Source organism: Rhinoderma darwinii, chromosome 1 (genome assembly GCF_050947455.1).
Source record: "Rhinoderma darwinii isolate aRhiDar2 chromosome 1, aRhiDar2.hap1, whole genome shotgun sequence".
In the NCBI taxonomy this organism is placed as follows: domain Eukaryota; kingdom Metazoa; phylum Chordata; class Amphibia; order Anura; family Rhinodermatidae; genus Rhinoderma; species Rhinoderma darwinii.
Window position 1 is genome coordinate 480,834,667 of NC_134687.1, and position 24,822 is coordinate 480,859,488.

Consider the following 24,822-nt stretch of genomic DNA (forward strand, 5'->3'; position numbering starts at 1 on the left):
AGTGAAGTATAACAATCTTTCCATATATGCGCAAAGCAGATCTATATATGAGCTGATAAGACTCGTTAACTAGAGCGCCCCCTGTTGTTGCTCACTGCCCTTTGACATTTCAGACCCTATATTTGAAGTTTTATGGCTTACCCAGCCGGCAGTTGATGAGTTAACTCAATTCCTCTCAGTCGAAACGCAAAGATTGGTCCAATCAGAGCGTCCCTTACATCCATGCACATCTGGACCATTCAGAGGCACGCTGTGAGCTGCGGGAGAATGGGTGGACGATACAATTGGGGGAAGTCCCTAGCAGCCAATCACCGGACGACTTCCATGAACCGCTGGAACTACTGCCCTGACAGGATTTGATGCTCTCTATGACCCGCTGCCAGTCACCCGGGAGGCAGGTAAGACCACGGTACTCCCGTCACTGCATGTGCTCAGTACAGTCCCACATCCCTCCCTCGTATAACGGTAATGCCTTCTCCTCCAGGTGGGCAGCACCCATTTCTAGCAGTGTAGAATACCAGCTGTAATGGGCTGTTTCACTGATAACCTCCCTCTCCCCTGCTTTCCTCTCATAAGACTGTAGATGCAGGATGTCTGGGACATCATGCTGCATAGCATCACCTTAAAGTGACCATGCACATTAAAAGAAATTGTGACTAAATGGATCAACACTTGGACAATGGTGACGGCTCTCAATGGACTGGACATGTTGGTATTTTGTGTTGGGAATTGGTGCTTTGGCAATGAGTATGAGCCATCAAAATGGGTGAAGAATCTTCCCCAAAAGAATGTTTGTGGATCTATGGCGGTAGTTTGCAGCCTTTGGCTCTCCGTTGGCTCTCGGCAGGTTAGGAGTTGTAGTTTCACAACAGGTGGAGAGCCAGGGGTTGTAAACCACTGGTCCTGTGGTGTCATTACCACCCTCAATGGTTGGCACAGTGTTATCTGTTGGGGTGCCAGGCTGTCTATGACCAGCGTTCCAGTCTACGCTCATTTCCTTTTTGAGCATTTGTCCACCGGTTTTATATGTCCAACGATAGACATGTATATGGTTGTGGGTAGAGTTTATATCTAGAGGAAGGAAAAGTCCTCCCACTTCAGAGGCTGGCACACTGTGTAATGCTGGTTGCTAGGAGCCCGCGGCATGCTGGAGGTGGGTGCTGCTAGTGGTGTTAGGGTGGCCTGCCTGGGGGCTGATAGGGAATTGTAGGCAGATGCTGGAATCAGTGGTGTCCGGGTGGAGGAGAACTAACAGGAAAAGAGCTGTAACAGGAATGCGAAACGCAGAAGTAGATCCAGAGCAGGGAAAAAAATCTGCTCTGTAGCTGTGGGAACTGTCTACAACCAGGTCTGTATATGATAATAGATAAGGGTGGTGTGGAAAACTTGCCATGTCCGTATCCTCACCCTAGGATTGTTTTGTACTGGGTTAACCCTTTCGGCTGCAGAGAATACGGTTGTAGCATATAATGTACCGTGATTTTCCTCTTTTTATCTCTATACCACAACAATAGGTGTGTGCCTGGGATACTAATCTGATGGGTTTGTTCATATCCAGCTGTTGGGAATACTATATACATGTAGCTGTACCACTAGCCTAGATTTACTTTGTCCACCCTGCATTTTTATGAGAATATCTACATACAGTAAAGTACGAAGGCTTATTATTTTAGGTTTTATGAAAACGAAGCGCACAAGGGCTTGTGCCCAGATAAGGGTCGGTGATAAATGTTTGATCGCTGAGACCCTAGAACGTGGGTCTGGAGCCCCCGTTTCTCCTGACTGTACCCCCTGCAGTGAGGAGGAGCGGTCGAGCATGTGCCTTGCTGCTTCATTCGAAGTCTAAGAGACTGACCGAGACGAGTACAGCACACACTGTTTCCATCAACCCCATAGACTTTGCCTGCATCATGACCAAGAAGAGATCTTTAGGTTATGGCCCAAGTTACGGTACAACCACTGCTCTGAGGACTAAATGAATTCACAAAGGTTGTCGCTGCCCTTCCCCCACATGGCAGTGAAGGGGAGCAAACCTCTCCTTGCCCTTGTAAAAGTAGTGCTCAGGACCGCAACATTTCTGAGATGATCAATTAATTGTACGGTTTTTGCTGCTGGTATCCCCAGTTCTTATAGTTGGGGAAAGCATCCGATGAGTTTTCTGGCACCTATCGATTTCAATAGCTCATCCTCGTAATTCACACAAGTGTTCTGTCCTACTGCACAAGAGCTTCACTTTGTAGTAGCTCTCTCGCTGATAGGGGTCCTACGTATTCCATTTATATTCTCTTAAAGGGGGGGGGCTGTCTCATAAAGATAACCCCTGCACGCATTCTCGATTAGGTCACGTGCATGTCATATGAGCCATAGCGGGCAGCTGCTACGTAAGAGCGTTCCATACTTTGACGAACTGGCATGTCCATGCATGAATGGCCGGGATGTAATACTACATTTCCCCTGTAGCCCAGCGATTTCTAGGGGTTCCAGGGTCCGGACATGCGCCTGTGTTTAGTGAATGGGTTTTCTTTATGAGACCATGTCTATAATGTGCCTATAATACTGTTACAGATCAGAATGGCAACGTTGGTACTGTGCATTTAGTATACTAATTTGGTCTTGATTTAAGGAGGTTCTATATATACACAATTTCTATTATATATATTATACTCGCATAACTACATCGGATATACATATTGGATGCCCAATGGTTGATTTTAGCTTTGAGACCCCCTTTAATTTGAAGCTGTCACGACTTATTGTGGGCTTGGCCACTCAATCTACTGAACCCAGGCTGGCAATCCGTACATTAGTTATCAGGTCTCGTATATCAGCGATGTCAATCGTTCAAAATAATTGTTTGAGTCCATGAAAGTTAAGCTTCTTAACATTTTAGTGTTTTAAAGGGGCATTCCCAGAATCAATATTCTTCACCTTCCCCGGGTAATTTTAGACTAGTAAGCTTAACATCCATCTTGGGGAAAATGTTTGAGGGGCTATTGAGGGACTATATACAGAATTATGTGACAATAAATAGTATTCTAAGTGACAGCCAGCACGGTTTTACTAAGGACAGAAGCTGTCAAACCAACCAGATTTTTTTTTTTTTTTTATGAAGAGGTAAGCAGAAGCCTAGACAGAGGGGCCGCTGTGGATATAGTGTTTTTGGACTTTGCAAAGGCATTTGACACTGTCCCCCATAGTCGTCTAATGGGTAAATTAAGGACTATAGGTTTAGAAAATATAGTTTGTAATTGGATTGAGAATTGGCTCAAGGACCGTATCCAGAGAGTTGTGGTCAATGATTCCTACTCTGAATGGTCCCCGGTAATAAGTGGTGTACCCCAGGGTTCCGTGCTGGGACCACTATTATTCAACTTATTTATTAATGATATAGAGGATGGGATTAATAGCACTATTTCTATTTTTGCAGATACACCAAGCTATGTAATATAGTTCAGACTATGGAAGATGTTCGTGAATTGCAAGCGGATTTGGACACACTGAGTGTTTGGGCATCCATTTGGCAAATGAGGTTTAATGTAGATAAATGTAAAGTTATGCATCTGGGTACCAACAACCTGCAGGCATCATATGTCCTAGGGGGAGCTACACTGGCGGATTCACTTGTTGAGAAGGATCTGGGTGTACTTGTAAATCATAAACTAAATAACCGCATGCAGTGTCAATCAGCTGCTTCAAAGGCCAGCAGGATATTGTCGTGTATTAAAAGAGGCATGGACTCTCGGGACAGGGATGTAATATTGCCACTTTACAAAGCATTAGTGAGGCTTCATCTAGAATATGCAGTTCAGTTCTGGGCTCCAGTTCATAGAAAGGATGCCCTGGAGTTGGAAAAAATACAAAGAAGAGCAACGAAGCTAATAAGGGGCATGGAGAATCTAAGTTATGAGGAAAGATTAAAAGAACTAAACCTATTTATAATTTATATTAATATATTAATGGCACATCCTGTAAAACCCCCTCAAAAAACAAGGGGGCACTCCCTCCATCTGGAAAAAGTAAGGTTCAACCTGCAGAGGCGACAAGCCTTCTTTACTGTGAATCTATGGAATAGTCCCTGCAGGAGTTGGTCACAGCAGGGACAGTAGATGGCTTTAAAAAAGGCTTAGATAATTTCCTAGAACAAAAAAATATTAGCTCCTATGTGTAGAAATTTTTCCCACCCCTTGGTTGAACTTGATGGACATGTGTCTTTTTTCAACTGCACTAACTATGTAACATATCCAATACGGAGACCCTCACTGAGCACTAGAAAGAGGGTCCCGAGCCCACCTTTCCTCCTCATTCCACTACCCGCAGTGAGCTTGAATGGAGTAGAGGACGAGTATGCGCACTGCCACTCCATTCACTGTCAATGGAACTGATGGAAATACTCATCCGCTTCTCCATTCAAAGTTCTCCTCACTGTGGTTTTGCCGTGAGGAGAAACGAGGGGCTCGGGACCCTCAATCTAGTGATCGTGGGGGTCCTCGCGATCAGACACATATGGCATATCTATGGATAGGTGATAAATATGATTCTGAGAATACCACTTTAACGAAGATCATGGTTTATGCTTCGTTTTTCACATAAAGGGGCCTGGGGTGTTCAGCCTTTGTAGCATATATGGGTTAAAAAAGTGCCGGACAAACAGTTTGTTTTAAGATAACCGTTGTTGTGTCTTGGTCCCACGTAGCATATTCCAGGGATGAGTAGGCTGTTGTGTGGGTGTTTGTTTTTCTGATTTGATCATAATGAAAAATTCAGCATGTTTCAGTTCATATGCATTATTGACATGAACATTTTAGTCATTGACTCAAACAATCTTTATTCACTTTATAGAAAGAGTGGAGTTAAATATTCATGATCAGAACTGTTTTTTTTTAACACTTTGGGCATCTCTTAAAGCGATATTCCCATTTTATAATGGTTTAACATATGACCATGATATTCCATAACATTATGATTGATTAGGGTCCGACAACTGGGGACCGGGGCGAGCACCTGAACAAAGGGGCATAAAGAGCTCCTTTGCTTTTTTCCCTGCATACTGATGCTCCTGTCTACCTGCTGTGCTTGGAACGGCAACACTGCTCCATTCAAGTGTATGGGGCTGTATTTCAGTTCTGCACACTTGGCGGATGAGAGCGCCAATGTGCCGGGAAAAATCAGGAAGTGGTGGCATATCCTAGATTCTGGTGGAAAAACCCCTCTAAGGGAAAAGTTTTGCCAGGATAAAAGCATCTGTAGGATGAACTAACAATACAAAGTTTCTGGGTTCGATTTCACTCCCCATGCCCTCTTTATTCTGGCACCTGAGTCCTAAAGGAATCAGAATAAAACGTGCCACATATGCATAAATAGCGGTTCTCGAAATACACTCTTATGATCTTTTTTAGCAGTAAACACAATCTGATAAGGTGCAGGGGTACACAACATCTCCCACACTGCGAATCATTCAGCAGGTGACATGTAGTCTGTGAATAGGATATAAATTGCTGGCATACTATTGTGACAACTCCCTGATATATATGTGTAGATCATCCTGTGTAAATATGTTTTTTCGGAAAGCATCCGTTTTGTTCCCCTCTTTCTCCCAGACCTCCGATCAGATATGTAATTGGCTAGGAGGCCGTCTGCTACATCAGAAACCTTCCTCCACTGCTCCATCTAAACCGAAAAGCTGAGCTAAAAACTTTCAGCTTGACCCCAACTGAAATAATGGAGGGGATTAGGAGGAGATAAAGACCTGTCTTTATTCTGCTGCATTTCTTCTTTTTGTTTTTGGAGCTTGCAGAAATTCTTGCAGACTGATCAGTAGAGGTTTGCTTTCTGTCTTTTTTTTTTTCTTTCTAGGTTGGTGTTTCTTTAAGTATGTTACCAACCTTTGGCTGGCTTGCTTACCTAGAACTTGCAGTATTGAGAGAGTCAGTGTGGGAGGCTGTTTGTACTGTGTGGGCCTATTCTATATTTGTTCGCCTTTACTTCTCTACCAGTAATGGGATCATATGTCAGATTATGCCTGCCTGATAAAATGATTAAGGTATTTATGAATGAGAGGAAAATCCGTCTTTCTTCATTTCTATGTGCGACGTTTGGTCTTAAAGAGGCTCTGTCACCAGATTTTGCAACCCCTATCTGCTATTGCAGCAGATAGGCGCTGCAATGTAGATTACAGTAACGTTTTTATTTTTAAAAAACGAGCATTTTTGGCCAAGTTATGACCATTTTTGTATTTATGCAAATGAGGCTTGCAAAAGTACAACTGGGCGTGTTGAAAAGTAAAAGTACAACTGGGCGTGTATTATGTGCGTACATCGGGGCGTGTTTACTACTTTTACTAGCTGGGCGTTCTGACGAGAAGTATCATCCACTTCTCTTCAGAACGCCCAGCTTCTGGCAGTGCTGATCTGTGACGTCACTCACAGGTCCTGCATCGTGTCGGCCACATCGGCACCAGAGGCTACAGTTGATTCTGCAGCAGCATCAGCATTTGCAGGTAAGTAGCTACATCGACTTACCTGCAAACGTCGATGCTGCTGCAGAATCATCTGTAGCCTCTGGTGTCGATGTGTCCTCGCTCGTCTGACACGATGCAGGACCTGTGAGTGACGTCACAGCGTGATCTCTGGAGAACACGCTGTCTGCACTGCCAGAAGCTGGGCGTTGTGAAGAGAAGTGGATGATACTTCTCATCAGAACGCCCAGCTAGTAAAAGTAGTAAACACGCCCCGATGTACGCACATAATACACGCCCACTTGGACTTTTGCAAGCCTCATTTGCATAAATACGAAAATGGTCATAACTTGGCCAAAAATGCTCGTTTTTTAAAAATAAAAACGTTACTGTAATCTACATTGCAGCGCCGATCTGCTGCAATAGCAGATAGGGGTTGCAAAATCTGGTGACAGAGCCTCTTTAAGGTCTATTTACAATGGGCAATTATTGTCACAATTCACTAGTTTCTCAAGGCCCTTTTACACGGGCCAAAGATCGGGCAAACGAGCATTCATATGAACGCTCATTCTCGATCATTGCCCTCTGTAAACAGGACAACAATCAGCCGATGAACAACCAAATGCTCGTTCATTGGCTGATCTAGTTTATGCAGCAATAAATATTATCGTTGACGGCAGCACATCTCCCTGTGTAAACGGCCGACATGATAGAAATGTATGTGGACGAGTGATCGTAGTAATGGTCGCACGTACCCATACATAACCAAGCATTGCTCCTTGTGACAGGAGCAAACAAGCGCTGATCAACGAGCTGCCTTGTTGATCGGCACTCATTTTCACAGCCCATGTCGGGCTGTATAACTGGACCTTCAGTTTTTCCTGATTGCAGGAAAATATCAACGATAAAACTTGATTGATTGTGCCACCGTATTACGATTGACCGCACAATATGTAAGTGTTGCTCATAAGATGTTTATATGGTAGTTAATTAAATAGGCTGTAAAAATGGTCTGACACCATAAGGGTATTCTGTTCAGCAGGGCTGTGGAGTCGGAGTCACGCAGTCTGAATCGGGGGTCAGTTTTTGGTGGAGTTGGAGTCAGTAGAAATGTTCTATCTCTGGCTTCAAAATAAAAATATTGTATTAATTTATTAAATGCAGAGCTTGTTGCATAATTACTTTCATAGGAATTTAGGAAAGTTTGGGAATTTTGCTCATATAAATATGTTATTTTTCTTTCAATCTAAAGCCCCTTTTTATAAAAAAAAATAGTGATCACTATGATGTTCTAGTGGCGATAGAAAATCGGTTATCAGCTCTGATGTTGTTCTCTCCTCCTTTTTAGACTAGGTATCTTCATGCTGCTTCTCTAAGGCCCTTAGTTAAAATGTCCGAAGCAATGGTGCACATGCTCCGTAGTGAAGGCTCTCCTTTGAAGACCAGAGGAGTAAGTTCACTACTGGGCGCTGGGCCATTTTATACTCTCGGTGGGCCTGGTGAAAAAGTTTCATGAGTGCCCTTCCTGAACAGACTGGAGCACTGAGGGTTAATATTGGCTTTGTTCCCAGTGGGCAGGCTGCGTTGAGGGCTGTAAGTACCAGGGCTGTGCTGTAGTGTCCTGTGCTAATCACGCCGTCTCCCGCTCTGCTGTGCAAGCCTCCTCCCTGCTCCTATATTCCCTGCCCTCGGTGACCATTCAATCTACCCAGTTGGCCTGGCACCGCTACGCCGTGCCAGCACTGGGCTCAGAACGAGCTGATGCTGCGCTCCTCCTTTCAAGTTCTCCATTAATTTTTATGGAGCTGCCGGAGACAGCGATCCTGGGAGTCCCATAGAAATAAATAGAGCGCTATCCAAGCATGCGCACCAGCGCTCCATTCTATTGGAGCTCTTCAGGGGAATTTCATTCCCACTTTCTCGTCATGGCTGCGGGTCCTGTGGATAGGGATACATGTGTATTGTGGGAAAACCCCTTAAGGCAAATACCGAATCTAGCAGATACAGTTTTTAAAAGTTTATTTTATTCCCATTACGACTTGCACCTGTTTTTCAGGACATTTACATATATAGCTGCATAAAGGTATCTGAGTGCACAGTGTTTTCTTACAACATTACCAATTACACATACTTTTATACTAGGGATGTCACGATACCAGATTTTGGACTTCGATACCGATACTTCGTTTAGTATTGCGATTTCTATACCAATTCGATACTTTGCCAACAGTAATAAATAAAAAAAAGTTCTTCTGTTTTCTGATGTGAGGTGTGATGAATTTTGAATGTGCCTCACATTAATAGTATTAATGTGAGGAACATGGAGGTTAAATTCATCAAACCTCGTGCCCCACAATAAGTGATAGAAAGCAGCTTTTATTTTATTTTTTTACAGCGTGCACATCATAAATAATGCAAAAAGATTGTTGTGCAGGTTATTACGGCTGCGCCATTACCGAATGTGTGTATTTTATGTATTGAGACTTATTTTAATGCTTTTTTGTAAAAAAGGTGAATGTGTATTTTTTTTAATTTAACATTACTTTTATGTTTTTACTTTATTTTTAAACTTTAGTGTACTGGCATATATCAGATATATGCCAGTATATTAGCCTGTGTACTGATAGTACATAGGCAGTTGTGAGGACATACCTAAGTATGCCCTAACAGGAAATATTGTAGGACAGCCTGGGGTCCTTCAGTGGATCCCGGGCTGTCTGCCCATATATGGTATGTCCCTCAATTGCGTCACAGGGATTCCTGTGATGCGATCCAAGGGGCATCCCTCCTTCTCACTTCCTCTTAGATGCTGCAGTCAGCTATGATCGCAGCATTCAGGGGAATAGCGGCGGAGATGAGAGGTTTCTCTAATCTCCGCCATTATAGAGCGGGGCTGCGGCTGTGTAATACAGTCATTTCCCTGCTCTTGACATTAAGTGCGCACGCGGTCAGCATGAGGAGATGTGGCCGGCGCTGCACTAATGAGCGGCGGCGCAGGCACTGAATACAGAACATGGGGATGTTTCACAGTGTGCCCGCCATGTTCTGTCTTCATTACCGGCGCTCATTAGTGCAGCGCTGGCCGCATCACATCATGCTGACAGCGCGCACTTCTCAGGAGAGGGGCAATGACTGTATCACACAGGCGCAGCCCCGCTCTCATACATTCATGTGTTACTATACCGAGCTGTGCGGACGCACAGCTAAGTATCGAAATACATGAAATAGCGGTATCGAACCGTTTGGGGGTGCACAGTATCAAAACAGTATCGATGTGCATCCCTAGTTTATACACAGCGAGCAGACAACCAGGCTTCTTATACATGAGCCATTTATGAAGGATTCGGACAGTCGAAAAATAGGAGTTTGGCTTACCGACTCCACAGCCCTAATGTTCAGACATGCAAGTGTTTTTCTGCTGCGAATTCACGGCAAAACAAGCACGTTTTTATATTCTAATTTAGCCACGGATTGCGTTGTGGATTTCACCTTCTGCATTAAAAGGTTGAAAATCAGCAGCTTTTCCACAAAATAATGAAAAATATGAATCCTAATCTGCAGCAATTTTAAAGCCCGGAAAAGTTGCCTGTCACCAGTTATACTAGCGCACAGGAAACTCAAACTTTTTCTAGTGAGGGTATGTTCACTCGCACAAGTAAAAACGGCTGTAAATTACGGAGCTGTTTTCAGAGAAAACAGCTTCTGATTTTCAGCCGTTTTTTAAGCTGAAAACGTTTTTTGAGGCGTTTTTTTCTAGACGTTTTTGGAGCTGTTTTTCCATTGAGACAATGGAAAATAGCTCAAGAAGTGACATGCTCCTTCTTTTTACAGGGCATTTTTTTAAAAATCGCCCGGTCTGAACATAACACAGTTTTTCTCATTAATTTCAATGGGCAGATGTTTGTAGGCGTTCAGCTACTGTTTTTTGTTTTTTTCAGGCATATTTTAAGGCGTTTACGCCTGAAAACTCTCCGTGTGAACATACCCTAAGGGCGAATTCACATGTGGCAGATTTGCTTGCGGATTTTACCTGCAGATGTGCGTGGGTGAAATCCACAGATGATTACAGTAGCGGACATTTTACAAATTCATCCACATGCTGTGGAATTTTCCATGTAGAAATCAACCTGCGATACAATTTTTTTTAATTGACTTCAAAGGGGACGATGTAGTTGTGTGGATTTTGCTGCATATTGCCTGCAGATCCGCAGCAAAATATTAAACCAATTACTTTCTTTTTATTTTTATCTGATCTTATCAGCTCTTGCAGGAAAATCCGCAGGGGCAAAGCAAATATTTAACCGATTTGGTGCAAATTTGACTTACAGATTTCCCTGTGAACTTGCTGTGAAATTATCAGCAGTAAATCCGACCCATGTGGACTTACACTGTACAGTGCATGCGGCATAGTTGTTTTTGATGGTGTCTCAGAATATATTTGATCAGATTTTATTCCTCATTTCTATTCTGTGGACAGATTTGCTCAATCTGGCAGGAAGGAGACTAAAATTGAAATAACCATACATTACACAAGTGTTTATATACAGAAGAGCTTCTATGTACACAGTGCATGTGAAATCCTACATCGGATGGGCTGACGACACTGGATTACACTTCCACCAGATGAGAAGAGAAAACGAAGACTACAGTGGGCAAAGGATCAGCAAAACTGGACAGATGCAGATTGGAGAAAATGTTGCCTGGTCTGACAAACGGACCAGTTGGTACCAGGTAGTTTAAGGGTGTGAATGATGATGTCCTCATACTTATTGTAGATATGAACGAAACCCTAAAAATTCACTTTACCATGCAAATTTCCTATTACAGGGCTGTATTTGTTGGTTGCAATCTCGTTTGAAATGACAGTTTACAGCGTAATCTCGTGAGATTACACTTGCTGTGCTGTAGTGTCGGGATTGTGTTAGCGAAGTGTCCGGATTCTGAATAGACATCCCGTCCTGACTGGAGGTAATGTATATTCATTGTCAGGACACTGCAGGAACGTTATAGTGTGTGTATGTGGCTGCACATAGCGATATAGCTATATCGCTATGTGCAGTGTAAATGACTGGGGAGTAGTGTATGACGCTGATTGGTCAGCGTCATACACTTCTCTCCACAAAGCCCACTTGGCCAAAAAGTAAAACACGCCCAGTTGTCCATTAAGAAACTCATTAGCATAAAGCTAATATAGGTCATAACTCCGTAAAAAATGATCGTTTTTCTAAATAAAAAACACTGTTGTAATCTACATTACAGCGCTGATCACATCATGTACAATATAGGCCACTTATATGTACACCTAGACTCATCTCAGGACCTGTCTTCTCTGGTAATTTGCAGACAATGCATGTTTTTGGACGCTAAACCCTAGCAGTATAAGGCTATGTTCACACGGGGTATTTTGGCGAGTTTTTTGACGCGGAAACCGCGTCGCAAAAACGGCCCAAGAACGCCTCCCATTGATTTCAATGGGAGGCGTCGGCGTTTTTTTTCCCGCGAGCAGTAAAACGGCCTCGCGGGAAAAAGAAGCGACATGCCCTATCTTCGGGCGCTTCCGCCTCCGACCTCCCATTGACTTCAATGGGAGGCAGGAGAAAGTGTATTTCTCGCTGTTTTATGCCCGCGGCACTCAATGGCCGCGCGCGATAATCGCCGCGAAAATCGGCGTGCAGGGAGAGGAATATCTGCCTCAAAGTTCCAAACTGAATTTTGAGGCAGATATTCCTCCCCCAAAATACTCCGTGTGAACATAGCCTAAGGCTATGTTCACACAAAGTTTTTTACAGGCAGAATTTCTGCCTCAAAATTCAGTTTGGAAGTTTGAGGCAGATTTTCCACTCCCTGCATGCCGATTTTCGATGGGAGGTCAGAGGCTTAGGCTATGTTCACACGGAGTATTTTGGGGGAGGAATATCTGCCTCAAAATTCCGTTTGGAACTTTGAGGCAGATATTCCTCTCCCTGCACGCCGATTTTCGCGGCAATTATCGCGCCGTTTTTCGCCCACGCCATTGAGCGCCGCGGGCATTAAACAGCGAGATATACGCTTTCTCCTGCCTCCCATTGAAGTCAATGGGAGGTCAGAGGCGGAAGCGCCCGAAGATAGGGCATGTCGCTTCTTTTTCCCGCGAGGCAGTTTTACTGCTCGCGGGAAAAAGACGCCGACTCCTCCCATTGAAATCAATGGGAGGCGTTCTCGGGCCGTTTCTGCCGAGTTTTGCAACGCGGTTTCTGCGTCAAAAAACTCGGCAAAATACCCCGTGTGAACATAGCCTTAAACGCCCGAAGATAGAGCATGTCGCTTCTTTTTCCCACGTGGCAGTTTTACCACTCGTGGGAAAAAGACGCCTCTGCCTCCCATTGAAATCAATCGGAGGCATTTTCGGGCAGTTTTTGACTATTTTTTTGGCGCGGTTTCCATGTCAAAAAACTCGTCAAAAAACTCGTCAAAAAACTCAGTGTGAACATAGCCTAACAATGGTCTAGTGGTTTAGTGCCCTAAAATCTAGTGACCGGTTCCCTTTAAGGGTGAATTAATATGGGGAGGTTTTGTGGCGTTTTTGTGCTGCGATTATTGCACAAAAGGAACAATTTTTCCAAAATTGCAATGGTTTTGCCGCAAGACGACCTAAAGTCTGTAAAGTAGAAAGATTCACTTTAAAGACAGAGCTTGAGCCGAGCCTCTTCAAAGTGTAGGGAGCTGTGAATTCTTCTGAGCTCATCTCTCAAATCTGAATTCATGTCACAAGAAGTTTGCATTTAATGAAGCGAAGGATAAAAGGGGATGACTGATACAGTAAGAAAAGAAGCCAAGGGTCAGGCAAATGAGGACAGCACAATGTGCAGTGTATTTCAGATCTTGGAGAGAATTCACAGCTCCTATTTTAATAAAGAATGTGCTGTTTCCTTCTTCCAAATCGTGTATTGCCATTTATGAGGTGGAAGCCACTTTGAAGATTCGTGCTAATGAATTTAAAATGTTTCGTCGTTTCTGTGGCTACAATCTGCACACTGAAAGCAGAATCTCCTTCTGACATGATATTGTGGCTGTTGGATTGTGCTTTACGTAGTCTAAAAAAATGAGGTCACAATTGGAGCAGAGAACATTTAAAAAAAATAAATGTAATCAGTCATCCACTTATGTGTTAACTAAACTCGTTTATATACTCACATCAAAAAGAAATGGGTGTGATACAATGAAAAAAATTCTGCTTGGAAAAGCTGCAGATTGTCCCTATTGAATTGCAATGGGACTAATCTGCATGCGTATCCGATGGCACAGCTGTGGCAATCCATGTCTGATTTGCCTTTGGCAAAGCCGACCAGTGTGAACATAGCCTAAAAACACACTACCACTCCAAGACCCCCCCCCCCCCATTGCCAAACATGCAGGAAAATATATATTTAAACACAACCAGATCAATAACAAAGAATAATCAATTAATCACCAGTAATACATACATATATAAATGCATAAGGCAAAGGGGTAAAGATAGGGGAGAATAAATTCTCTAGTTACACGAGGGTCCGGATGCCTAACTTTACAAGTAACGTGCTAGCAGAAGTGTAAATTTATAGCAATCCCTTTAAAATAAATACACAAAATTATTTTTTTTCAGTATGCCAAATGCATTTAAACCCAGGAAATCCCACACAAGAAATGATCAATATATACTGAGCCATATAAAGCAGATAGCCCCAAGTGCCTCTGGTTTTCCCATGGCACAGACTGATTCTGCTTCAATCCATCATGAATGATCATTATTGATCTTTCTATCTAGCAAGTATAATAATGCTGCTGCTCCCTGTCACTTACTACACTAGTGAGCTGTTTGTTGATAAATTAAATTCAAAACTCTTCTCCAAGTCTACAAAGCTGTCCTCTATGCTGCCATCACACATCTCTGCTCTCATCTCCATCTACCAACCTACTCATGTTCATGACCTACAACTCTCATCCTCCCTTACTACATTTTCGCACTTTTGTCTGTAAGACTTCTCCCATGCTGCACCCATTCTATGGAAGGCACTGCCCTGGACCATTAGACTTGCTCCTAGCATTTCCATTTCTAAGCTTGTATTAAAAACTGGTTTCTTCACAAAACCATACTCCATGGCCCATACACAACCTGATCTAGTAACCTATATCTCCACCTCACCCTCTCCTCATCTAGCTACCCTTGTCACATCACTCAGATACTGGCTGCATGACTGGTTAATACATCTTTATTTATATTCCGTTGCCAGCACAAGGGGCGTAGCATCTTGTACCTATTGTGTCACTGCTCCAATTCCATTTAGACTGTAAGCGCTTATGGGCAGGGACCTCTAACCTTTTGTCTCGCTGTTTGTTCATTTGTTTCAATTAAATTAAAGAATGGACAGCATCGAATGATACAGTAGTATGCGTTGTGCAAGTCAAACTGGGGGCTCCGTCTAACTGACCCCGACACAATGTCACACAATGTTTCGATTACTAATAATGTATGGTTACTTGTTTGTTATTTTACCAATTGTAACGCGCAGCTAAATATGTTGGCGCTATATAAAGATTTTTAATCTACCAGCATGTTTTTAGGGTGTGAGATAAAATTGGCGTACCTTGAGGAAACATACACAAGTACAGGGAGAACATAGAAACTTTATACAGATGTGCCCCTGTGTGGCATGAAACATAATAGCTGGGGCTCAAGTATCAGCAAACTGACCAAAGGTGCTATAAACCAGCACCATATGCGGTTCAAGCAAGAATGAGTGGCTTATATAGAAGGAATACTTAGCAGAAGCTAAATGTGTGGGAATGGCGACCATTGAACAGATTGTGAAATCTGCAGGTACAATCCCATTGAATGAGTCTTTGCGGGATATTTATAGCTAGGAATGACAGCTCTGCAGATCAGTGGAACAGTCTGCATTGGTGTTAACCAATATTGTAGCACTTCACACTCTGATCACTTGTCATGTGCTCAGTCTCTGCTGGGAACAGCTTCAGGCACAACTGGAATGGAGGATGAAACAGAAGAAATTACATTTTGAGATTTCTTCTCCGTTTTTAAAGACCTTTGTTGCATCTGAGGGGTTCTTCCTTTGAGAAATCCCTAGTAACCTGCTTTTAAAACCCTCTCACTGACAGTGCAAGCCGTGAACATACCGTACACAACGCATGTATATTGTTCAGCCGCAGATTCTTTCTGCTTGCCATACATTTCAGTGGATAACAGATGTCTAAACCGTCCATGTAAATTATTGCTGATATGTGTTTAGTAATCTGAAGATCCTATAGTGGAAATTCTTGTAATTCTCTGTCGTTTCTCAAATGAGAAAGCCAAACCTGACTATATTAGGATATGTAAAGTTGTGCTCTTTTCACACACCAAGCAAGGGAAGTATATTTAGATTAAGGGTATGTTCACACGGCTTATTTTGGGCCGTAAGCAGACGAAAAACGGCCAAAAAAATCTGAAGCAGAACGCCTGCACACTGATTTCAATTGGAAAAACAGCTTTCTGTTCCGACAGGCCGTTTTGAAAAACGCCTGCGTTAAAAAACGCCTGCGAAAAAGAAGTGCCTGTCACTTCTTGAGACGTTTTTTGAGCCGTTTTTCATTGACTCTATAGAAAAACAGCTCCAATAACGTCCGTGAAAAACACGAGTTTGATTAAAAAATGGCTGAAAATCAGGAGCAGTTTTCCCTTGAAAACCTCTGTATTTTCAGACGTTTTTTTGAAGCGTGTGAACATACCTGAAGAATGTCATTTATTTTTTTTAGAAAATTTCAGCTAAATTGGTGACACTTGGCAAATCCAGTCTGGATATTTTAATCTAATTTTCCCAACAAATCCAGATACAAGATTTTTTTTTTAATTTTTTTTTTTAATAATTGAAAGCATGGAAACAGAAATATGCGAGATACATAGATGAATCCCTTTTTTGAGGCACCATAATACATTTCTGTCCTACTAGCACTTATATGTTGTGGTCTGTAATTAGATCATACTAATCCAATGTTGTCCTACATTCTCAGTGAAGCGCCATACACATTGTATTATACATTTCTTCGAATGATAAAAGTGACCCCTTACCTAAATGGAATATTTATCCTTTTGCTGTTGGTCCTTTAAAAGTTGCGCTTACGTTACATGACTTCACATTAGATCGATTGACATGTTGGGATATTTTCATATTCCTGATATTATGAATGGGCATCTAACTACCACCAGAGGGAAGACATTCTAGTGGGAGTTCGTGTTAGATCAAGGCTCCGTACCATTTAAAGTAACATTTAACGTTGTTATTGTGCATCATTGTGCCCTCTCTACACCAGCGATCTAGAGCAGCTCTCTCCATTCTCTTTGTACACACAGCTGTTACCAGACGTGCTTTTAGCTCCTTGATGGATTTAGGGAAACTAACTTTCCAGTTAATGGAAACATGTTTATTTTTATTTTTTTTGGCACCAATCCTAAAACAGCCTGCAAAGGAGGTTTGGAAACATGTACTTCTCTAGGGGACAAAATCCACTTACTCATCATGATGGAAGCATAGATTAACAACGACCAGAAACTAGGAACAGGGCCGGCAAGTCTCAAACGAAGCTATTTGTTGTATATTTTTTAGGTTGTTTTTTTCTGAAGAGTATCTATCCACTCTGAAATAAATACAAAAAGTAACAGTACATTAGATTGTCAGGCTCTGTTCACACAGTTTTTTTTGCAATTTCTCGCTCCGTTTCTCGTCCGCAGACATTCAGCGCCGCGGGCAAAAAACAGCGAAAAATGCTTTCTTTGCCTACCATTGTTTTCAATGAAGGTCAGAGGCAGAACCGTGGCAAGAAAGAGCATGCTGTTTTTTTTTAAATTTTTTTTTACTGTGAGCAGCTAAAAGCCTCCGCAGAAAAAAGACACCTCCGCCTCCCATTAAAATCAATTGGGGGCAGTTTCGCCCGTTTTTTGGCGCTGATTCCGACGCGGTTTCTGGGCCTAAGGATTATTTCCTATTTATATTATTAGCAGCACATTGAATTTCCCTCCGTTTTACAGGGACACCGTTTCTACTTTAATTTCAGCAGTACGATATGCCAATGCTTTCTGGGATTGGAAAACCCTTTTAACCCCTTTAGGACGAAGCCATTTTTTTTTTTTGCATTTTCGTTTTTCACACCCCGCCTTCCAAGAGCCATAACTTTTATTTTTCTGTCTATAGAGCGGTGTGAGGGCTGATCTTTTGCGGAAGGAGTTGTAGTTTCTATTGGTAGCTTTTAAAGTACCATATAATGTACTGGGAAACTGAAAAAGAATTCTTTGCGGGTTGAAATTGGAAAAAATGTAATTCCTCCATTGTTTTTTGGGTTTCGTTTTTACGGCTTTTACCTTGCGGTAAAAACGTCAAATTAACTTTATTCTGTGGCTCAATATGATTACGGTGAGATCAAATAATTTTTTGCGGGACGAGCTGTCGTTTTTATCGGTACCATAAAAGCGTAGTTGACCAAAATACATCGATTTTTGGCGGTTTAAATGTTTTTTTTTTTTAACGCCGTTCATCGTGCGCATTAAATAACACTATATTGCAATACTTCAGACTTTACGGACGTAGCGATACCAGTTTTGTTTCGTTTTTACGTTACTCTTTTTTCACTACTAAAAACTTAATTTCACTTTTTTTTTTTTTTTTTTACACACATTTCATTAGTCCCTCTAGGGGGCTTAAATCGCTGGTACAATACACTGCAAAACTAATGTATTGCAGTATATTGTCATTTTTACAGGCTTCTGTTAAGCCCTGCCATAGGCAGGGCTTAATCAGAGGTAGAGTGAAGCCAGTTCTGGGGGCCTTCATTAGGCCCCTGGGCTGCCATGACAACCATCATCACCCCCGATCTCATTGCAGGGGGGGGGGCGATGAGCTGTCACCCCACTTTACAACGTCTCAGATGCTGCGGTCAAGCATTTGAGGGTTTAAACAGCTAGGAACAGTGCGATCACTGTTCCTGGCCGTTAGTCCCGGGTGTCAGCTGTAAAACACAGCTGACACCTGCTGAGTATGGAGCGCGCTCAAGTGCGTGAGCTTGCTCCATACATCAACCCCCACACTATGATGTACCTGGCAAGTCATTTTGCGGGAAAGGGTTAAAGAGAACCTGTCACCTCTCCTGACATGTCTGTTTTAGCAAATAATTTTATTCGTCATGAAATAACGATTTTGTAGCATCTTTTCTTAGAACTCTACATTTTGATAATCCTCTATTATTCCTCGTAGACATAATAAAAAAAAAAAAAATACATTGACAACTGGGTGTTACCAGTTAGAGGTGTGTACCTACTCAGACTGGCAATGTCAATCAGTGCTGACCGTGAGACTGTGTAGGGACACGCTCCTTTGACAAGAGGCTGTTTTTTGGTCTGCCCCCTCCCCAAAAAGAAAAATTAAGAAGAAATTAAAAGTGATCAAAAAGTCTTATGTACCAAAATGGTGCTAATATAAACTACAGCTTGCCCTGTAAAAAAACAAGCCCTCAGGCCCCATGCACACGACCGTATTTTTGTCCACCCGTAAATACTGGCGTAAATACGGGTCCTTGGTCACACGTATTCGACCCGTATTGCACCAGTATTTACGGGCACGTTTTTGTCTGCAAAATTGCACTGCACTAATCGGCAGCCCCTTCTCTCTATCAGTGCAGGATAGAGAGAAGGGACGGCCCTTTCCTTAATAAAAGTAAGAGAAATTCATACTCACCCGGCCGTTGTCTTGGTGACGTGTCCCTCTTTCAACATCCAGGCCGACCTCCCTGGATGACGCAGCAGTCCATGTGACCGCTGCAGCCAGTGATTGGCCTGTGATTGGCTGCAGCGGTCACATGGGCTGTAACGTCATCCCAGGAGGCCGGACTGGAGGAAGAAGCAGGGAGTTCTGGGTAAGTATGAACGTCTTTTTTTTTTTTTTTTTTTTTTACAGCTTTATCTATATTGTGACCGGAAGTCACTGTCCAGGGTGCTGAAACAGTTACTGCCGATCATTTAACTCTTTCAGCACCCTGGACAGTGACTATTTACTGACGTCACCTAGCAACGCTCCCGTAATTACGGGTGCACACACGTAGTCACCCATAATTACGGGAGCCCCATAGACTTCTATGGGCTGCCCGTGCCGTAATTACGACCTGAAATAGGACATGTTCTATCTTTTTCAACGGCACAGGCACCTTCCCGTAAGCATACGGGGAGGTACCCGTGGCCAATAGAAGTCTATGGGCCCGTAATTACAGGAGCTTTTACGGTCAAGTTCATGGGGCCCACACCGCTCCATCTACGAAAAAAATAAAAAAGTTATGGGTCTCAGAATATGGTGACACAAAACAAATAGTTTTTTCTTTGTTAAAGTAATATATCATGAAAAAAGCTATATAAATTTTGTATTGCTGTAATCGTGTTGACTGAGTTAACATGTTGTTTTTAGCTCATGGTAAGGCTGGATTCACACGAGCGTGGCATTTTTGCGCACGCAAAAACGCGGCGTTTTGCCTGCGCAAAAGCCACTTAACAGCTCCGTGTGGCAGCAGCATATGATGCGCGGCTGCGTGCTTTTCGCGCAGCCGCCATCATTATGACACTCCATTTGGATTTTTGTAAACAGAAAAGCACGTGGTGCTTTTCTGTTTTCATTCATCCTTTTGACAGCTAATGCGCGAATCACGCTGTTCGCACGGAAGTGCTTCCGTGCGGCATGCGTGGTTTTCACGCACCCATTGACTTCAATGGGTGCGTGATTCGCGCGAAACGCCCAAAGAACGGACATGTCGTGACTTTTTTTCAGCGGACTCACGCTGAGTAAAAATCACACACGTCCGCACGGCCCCATAGACTAATATAGGTCCGTGCGACGCGCATGAAAATCACGCGCGTTGCACGGACGTAATTCCTGTTTGTCTGAATAAAGCCTAAACGTCACAATAGACACCCAAAGAACAATGGAGGAGTCAATGTTTTTCCCCCATTCCACCCCAGTTGATCTGCAAAAAATAAGCCCTTTTTATGGCTGTGTCGACGAAAAAAAAAAAAAAAGTTATGGCTCTTGGAATGCAACGATGGAAAACAAAAATAAAAAAGTGAAAATTGGCTGTCTCCAAGGGGGTTAGAATGTAGCAGTTACTTTTTTCATCCATAGTGTAATATGGAAATCTCTTGCAAATTGCTTGTTTAACTCCTTCCCGACCGCCCACCGTCCTTTCCCCAGTCTACAGCGACGTCTTTTGGCGTCACTGTAACTGTAAGGCTGGGTTCACACACACTATTTACGGACGTAATTCGGGCGTTTTAGCCCCGAATTACGTCCGAAAATGCGGCTCTAAAACGTCGGCAAACATCTGCCCATTCATTTGAATGGGTCTTACGATGTTCTGTGCCGACGGTCATTAGCGCCTGCACATGCCATTACGGCTGAAATTACGGTGCTGTTTTCTCCTGAAAACAGCCCCGTAATTTCAGCCGTAACGAACGCTGCCGTGTGTACATACCCTAATTACGGTAACCGCTCCTGATCTCAGAGCAGCCTTCTGAACACAACTGGGGTCGGAAAACATTCCAACCCCAGCTGTTTGCCGCGGTCTGTGACTGTGGCATAATCAAAGGGAATTCCCCTCTTTGATCGCATCACCGGGCAATTCCTCTGCAGTCAGCCCTGGGGACCTACAAAGGACCCCTGGGCTGTCTGTTCCGTTTGCCTGCTGTTCGGGCACACTATGTGCTACCCTAACAGCATCCTATGTCATAGTGACACAGTGTAATGTATTAGCATACAGGAGTATGAAAATACATTATAAGTAAAAAATAAAGTTATCCTTTTAGGCCTCATGCACACGACCGTAAAAACTCCCGTTATTACGGGTCGTAATCACGACCCGTAATAACGGGCTCATAGACTTCTATTGGCGACGGGTGCCTTCCCGTTTTCTCACGGGAAGGTGCCCGTTCCGTTAAAAAAGATAGAACATGTCCTATTTCTGGCCGTAATAACGGCACGGACAGTCCATAGAAGTCTATGGAGCTCTCGTAATAACGGGTGGCTACATGTGTGCACCCGTCATTACGGCAGCGTTGCTAAGCGACGTCAGTAAATAGTCACTGTCCAGGGAGCTGAAAGAGTTAACTGATCGGCAGTAACTTTCAGCACCCTGGACAGTGACTACCGATCAGTATAAACCTGTAAAAAATAAAAATAAAAGACGTTCATACTTACCGACAACTTCCTGCTTCCTCCAGTCCGGTCTCCCGCCCGTTGCCTTGGTGACGCGTCTCTCTCGACATCCGGCCCGACGTCCTGGATGACGTTTCAGGCCATGTGACCGCTGCAGCCAATCACAGGTCAATCACAGGCTGCAGCGGTCTCATGGACTGCTGCGTCATCCAGGGATGTCGGGCTGGATGTGAAGAGAGGGACGCGTCACCAAGACAACGGCCGGGTAAGTATGAATTTCTTTAACTTTTATTACAGAAAAGGCTGTCCCTTCTCTCTATCCTGCACTGATAGAGAGAAGGGGCTGCCGATTAGTGCAGTGATATTTTGCTGCCAAAAACGTGCTCGTAAATACGGGTGGAATACGTGTGACACCGGACCCATATTTACGAGCACGGGTTCGTAAATACTGGTGCAAAACGGGTGGAATACGTGTGACACCGGACCCGTATTTACGCCAGTATTTACGGGTGGGAAAAAATACGGTCGTGTGCATGAGGCCTTAATGTGATAAAAAAAAAGTAACAAAAAAATTAATAAATAAAAAATTTCATTATTTTGCATAAAATATATTTTATTGCCCCCCACATTACATAAAAACAAAAAACCCACACATATTCAATATCTACACGACCGTAATAACCTGAAGAATTAATTTAATGGGTTATTTAGCGTGAATCGTGAACAGGATAAAAATAAACAAGAACAATACAGAGAATCGCTTTTTCCTATATTCACGCATTAATTTTTTACCCCCAAACTGCGGGGGAAAAAATACTATTTCTCTCGCATAAAACAAGGCCTCATACAGCTACGTGAAAGGCAGAGGCAAGAACAGAAAAATGTATCTGGTCATTAAGGTCTTTTCAGGCCCGGTCATTATGGGGTTAAGGGGTGGTCCAGTCCATAAAAATTGATGGCCTATCCTCAGAATAGGACATCAATATCTGATCGGTCAGGGATCTGACTCCTAGGATCCCCGACTATCTGCTGTTTTTGAAAGGGCCGCGGCACTCGGAAGAAATTTTGAAGGCAAAGGGTGGTCATGCCAAATATTGATTTGATTTAGATTTCTCTTCTGTTCATTCACTTTTGTATTTTGTTAATTGATTACAAAAAAATATTAACACTTCTATTTTTTAAAGCATTCTTACTTTGCAGCATTTTTTCACAACTGCCTAAAACTTTTGCACAGTATACATCGATTATATATATATATATATATATATATATATATATATATATATATATATATATAGTATACAATTTTAGGGTAAGGACACACGTAGCAGCTAAAGTGCGGGGATGTGGGTGAAAAAAAAAATCAAGTTTTCACTGCAAATCACAGCAGTTTTAAAATGTCTATGTGTTTTTAACTGATAAAACAATAGATTTACCTTGAAAAGCTAGATTATAAACAATCATTCCAAAATTGTGCCAGTTTGTGGTAAAACTGCTTACCGGATCGGTTTTTGCTTACATCGTGGAAGGTAACTAAATGACAATATCTTTTTATTTATTTTTGTTTTTCCCTCTATATTTTAAAAAAGTTAAATATTTCACTTATTTTATTACACAATATGGAAACTACATGTTCTGAGAAAAACAAGACCAAATACATTTAGGTTGGCAGAGGAATAGAATAACAATTTGCTATTAAATTGGCACCTGGCTAAAACTTGAAAATGTGTCTCGTTAGGAAGAGGGCGGTGGGGGGGGGGGGTGTAAAGCTTCTGGTCAGTAAGTGGTTAATATTCTTGGTAAATAGATCTTTGTATAGCAGCATGTACCCCTCTAACTACTTAGGAAACACTTGGTTTCCGGAGCCTGCGTGGCCAACAAAACAGTTGATCTTTATTGAGCTAAACCATCAAGTGAACCCAAAGTATGTTTTTAACCCCTTAACAACATATGAAAAAAATGCACGTCATAGAGCGGGGGTAGGGGGGGGGGTGATGTTTGGGGCAGGCTCACCTACTGTCAGCTGTGTAGTACAGCTGACATGCTGCTCTATCGGCAAGGAACAACGATCGTGCTGGTCCTGGCCGTTTGATTAGTTAAATGCTGCGTTCAATGGCGACCACAGAATTTAAACAGTTAGGAGGAGGGGCGGCCCCCCGATGGTTGTCATGGCAGCCCGGGGGCCTAATAAAGGTTATACATTTTTAAAAAGTGTAAAAAAAAAATACAAAAATATTAAAATTACCATTTTTTTCCCCAAGCACAATGAAAAAAAAAAAAATTAAAACCTTGTTATCGCCGTGTCTGTAAAAGTCAGAACTATTACAATATACCATTATTTAACTCACATGGTAAACGGCGTAAAAATAAATAAATGAAAACACCTGAATCATTGTTTTTTAATCACGTTAGTGCTACAAAGACAATGAAATAAAAAGCGATCAAAGAATCGTATGTACCAAAAATGGTACTAATAAAAACAGCAGCTCGTCCCGTAAACAATAAGCTCCCACACCGCTCTAGCGATGGAAAAATAAAAAAGTTATGGCTCTCAGAATGCAGTGAAACTGAACGATTTTTTTTTGTTAAATAGTTTTTTCTTTATAAAAGTAGTAAAATATAAAAAAACCTATATAAATTTGGTATTACCGTAATCGTATTAAGACGCAGAATCAAGTTACGTTGTCGTTTTTACTGCACGGTGAAAGCCGTAAAAACAAAACCCAAAAAATAATGGAGGAATTCATTTTTTTTTTCCAATTCCACCCCCACAAATATTTTTTGTTCCGTTTCTCAGTACATTATATGGTACTTTAAAGAGAACCTTTCACCTGCCCATACATGTGCAGCATGTAATGGGCAGGGCTGCACAAACCCTGGGGCACGTAAAAATTTTTCCCTACCCTCCTCCGTTATTAAAATATCGGTGCCATTATATGTGGCACCCGATATTTAAATAACCCCCTGAACTGTCAATGGGGCGTGTAATGGCAAGGGGATGTGTTACTATGGCTGTGACATTGTCCAATCAGCTATGGACAGTGCCGCAGCAAGAGATCTGGAGAGAGGAGAGCGTGTACGCGCACACACTCTCACTCTTCAGCCCTCAGCAGACAAGGACAAGACTGATCTCTTGCGATAGATCACACAGTCTTGTACTTGTCTGCTGAA

At 42.6% G+C, this 24,822-nt stretch overlaps 1 protein-coding gene across 4 annotated transcripts in view; it reads left to right on the forward strand.

The window, feature by feature from the left end:
- Positions 1–243: 243 nt before the first annotated feature.
- CAMKK2 (calcium/calmodulin dependent protein kinase kinase 2) overlaps positions 244–24,822 on the forward strand; it is a 111,051-nt gene continuing 86,472 nt past the window's right edge. The window contains exon 1 of one of the 4 annotated variants that reach the window (XM_075834478.1): positions 244–398. The gene's annotated coding sequence lies outside the window, so the exon portion shown is untranslated. Of the gene's footprint in view, positions 399–1,178; positions 1,349–10,985; positions 11,186–24,822 lie in introns of those variants that run through there. The other 3 variants (XM_075834453.1, XM_075834460.1, XM_075834473.1) reach the window with 3 other exon arrangements.